This window comes from Condylura cristata, unplaced genomic scaffold (genome assembly GCF_000260355.1).
Source record: "Condylura cristata isolate star-nosed mole 26May11 unplaced genomic scaffold, ConCri1.0 scaffold00011, whole genome shotgun sequence".
NCBI classification, from domain to species: domain Eukaryota; kingdom Metazoa; phylum Chordata; class Mammalia; order Eulipotyphla; family Talpidae; genus Condylura; species Condylura cristata.
The window spans coordinates 51,038,670-51,042,003 of record NW_004567112.1 but is presented as its reverse complement, the minus strand read 5'-3'; positions in this window follow the sequence as shown (position 1 = coordinate 51,042,003).

Genomic DNA, 3,334 nt, shown 5'->3' with positions numbered 1-3,334 from the left:
CTAAGGCCCTGCCTTATTTGCCTCCAGACATCTCGATAGTTGGGGCTGTTTCCCACCAGTCCACAGAAGCAAAAATGAATGGGTCTCCCTGGTGGCACAAGGGGTTAAGTCTCAGCACTCTGAAGCTATCTGCAGACACTGCACCATGAGTTGGATCCCTGGTCCAGGGGTTGACCCACAAGTCACAGCAGACCCCTGCTGTTCTCCTGTTGCTCCCCTCAGCAGTTTATTTCAGTAGTTCAATCTGTTTTGCTTCCTGTTTTATCTCTGGTGAATTCCCTCACCTCCCTGCACCTTTGACCTGTATGCCAGCTCTTTTATGCATAAATAAATAAATTAAAAAAAAAAAAAGCAAGAACAAGCTCCAGGACATGACATCATACATTTCAGAAATACCTACTGCCTGATAAGGTGAGGGTCTGTTCATTGATAATTAACTGTCTTTTTAAACTCACCATAAAAAAGCAGCTAGAGATGCAATGTAAAGGTGGTTTCTCTAGGTTGTTAACCTGCCATCTTCTCAGATGTGATTGTCTCCCATGAATAAAATGCACCTAACAGATTCAATTCCTGTCTCTGCTTCTTGGTGTTCATTGGTGTCTCTACTGTGCTTATCAACAGCTAGTGGTTTTAATGTGTTGAAACGTCACCTTGTTCAGTGACTACTTTTCTGAGCTGGGTTGGATGCATGACAACTCTACCCTTAGAGTGTATTTCTAGTTATATGATTTGCTGGATGGTGAATGGTTTGCTACAGTTCAAACAGACTTGATATTTTTCGCTAAATTAGTAGAAATCTGCTGAGGCACTTTTTGTAAGTTAGAATTCAGACTTTAAAATTCAGCCATGGTATTAAGCACCCCCAGCTGGCTAGTTCATAAACCAGATCTGCAAAGAAAGGCAATATGCCAAGTCCTCAAGTGACCCTTGAAGTCTTTTTCAGGTTGATACTTATATTATTTATAAGAAACACAAAGGCTCTTGCACAATGAAGCAATATTTGTAACAGGGCTGCCCTGCCTCCAGGGTGGTCAGGTTCATCTGCCACCTGCTCTTGTCCTTAGCAACATGGAGCATACCCCACCCACCTACTGCAGAAGTGCCTCATTCTGAGGACTGTCTCTCCATAGTGAAGGAGGAAATGGGTACAAGTAGTCAGGTAAGAACAAGGTGCCCCAAGCCCCAAACTCATTTAGCAAACTCAACAATCAATGGGAACCTGGAGAGTGCACTCCCAACCCAATTAAATATGGACTGTTCAGAACACCAACACAATAATGAAATGCTAACGCAACAGCCAAAACTAGTTTTAAGAAGATAGGCCAAGTGGGAGACTCAGTGGGCCTCAGTAACTTGGGAGACCTTACAGGTACCAGCCAATCAGCAAGAGACATGTCAAGAGACACCCAATGGCCAAACCCCCACTCCTTGCCCACTACACTCATATAAGCTGCTGCTTCTCAGCCCTTCAGCAGCTGCCCATCCGGGTAACTGAAGGAAACCACCTTCACACTTCTTCTCTGCACATACTTCCTCTCTCTCCTCTTGTCTATCAATAAATCTCTTGCTTTTCTGTAACTTTGGATTCCACATTAAATTCTTCCCTCATTGATGACAAGAACAGTACAGAGAAAGAGCCTGGTTGAGGGCCTCACACTTCCAGTCTCTGTTTCTGTTAGGGGAAAAGGAAGTCCTGAAGGAACTCTACAGAGTTCTGTGGACTCCACCCCCTACTCCAGTTATTGAAACTACAACTCCCAGCAATACCATCAAAAGAACTGTGAGGACCCAAGGGCAGAGCTAAGCAGGCATTCTGGAACTTTTGGGGATATATAAGGGAGCCATGTTAGACTCATGCTCTCTCTGGACCATGCATGTTCTCTCTGGTGGCTGGTCATTTGGCTCTTGATGAGCTATCAGTGTGCTATTGGAGTTCCAAGTCAGTGGAGCTGGTAGTTAACTTGTGTCTCTCTCTTTCTCTTTCTCTCTCTTTCCCTGGGTTGTTCCATTTCTTTCCCCTTTGTAAGTAAACCTATTATTGACCCTTTTTGTGTGTGCCTGCAGTACAATTGAATTTTAAGAGTGCAGGTGAGGATCCACAGACAGAACCCAATTCACATTGGGTTGCCCTGTAACATTTCCTCTCCATACTTGTCATTATATCCCTCTTTGCACTGCAAAATCCCTCATCACTGAAGCCTTTAACTTGCACTGTAGAGCAGAGAGTCTGTCTTGCACCCGAGGAAATGGGTTTTATAGAAGTCTATTTGCCCAGAGTAGAATCGCTGCTCAACCTCAAGGACCTGGTAGATGGGGCAGAGGGAGAGAGACTGGAACCATGGAAGTGGAGGTGTCTATGGCAGTAGCACTCCCCCTATACTGCAAAGGGGGTGGGGTGAGTGACAGGGTGGGTAGCAGACAAGAAGTGGTTATTCCACTTTGATTTCTTTTTCCTTCAGTTTTCTGATACTTTCTCAGTGCCCCAAACTAGGTGGGTGAACCCAACAAGGAGCCACAGGACTAGGGAGCATTCAGTACAGGGCTTAGAGGCAGGCAGGGGAGACAAATATCTCAGCCAAGGTTAAACCCAATAGTGTGTATCAGTGAATGTCTCACCCTGTGTGTTTATCCCATTTTTGATCCTGACCTACATTCATTAGATTTAATCTAATCTTTCATTAGAGATTCATCTGCTGGGGAAAAAATAGTCCAATCCACATGGGTAAAAATATTGTATAAAAAGTAATCAACATAGAAAATTTTAGATCACACACAATGTAGCCTTAAAATTAAAGAAAAAAAAAAGTGAACCTAAATTGAAATGACTATGTTGAAAGTATTACTTTTTTTTTTAATTATTACTTAGGACCTATATTTTTCACTAATTTTGGGAGGATTGTGTCAAAGAGATAAACTTTTTAAAAGACAACATTCCTTCAGTGGGTTGGGGGCCAGAGACTTTTATGGTATCTTTTACTATCACATAGTTTTTACTTTGGTCTTTTTAGGCTTGGTGACAAACTCATAAGATTGTTTTAGTAATTTAAAGACAAGGAAACTCCACTTAGAAGGGAAAAAGCTATAGATTTTCGGAACTATAGGCTTGCTACAGTGTATATTAAATATGTGACCTTCTGCAAATTGCTTATACTCTTTTAATAAGTATCCTTGTCCACAATAACTAGGTAACTATAGGATTGCAGCTGGGATAAAGAATATGGAGATGTATTCTATCATGTCTGTATGATATTGTGCCTTTTTTTTTAAGATTTATTTATTTATTCATACAGAACTGGGGTACAGGCCAGAGGTGCAGGGGCAGTGAGAGGATACA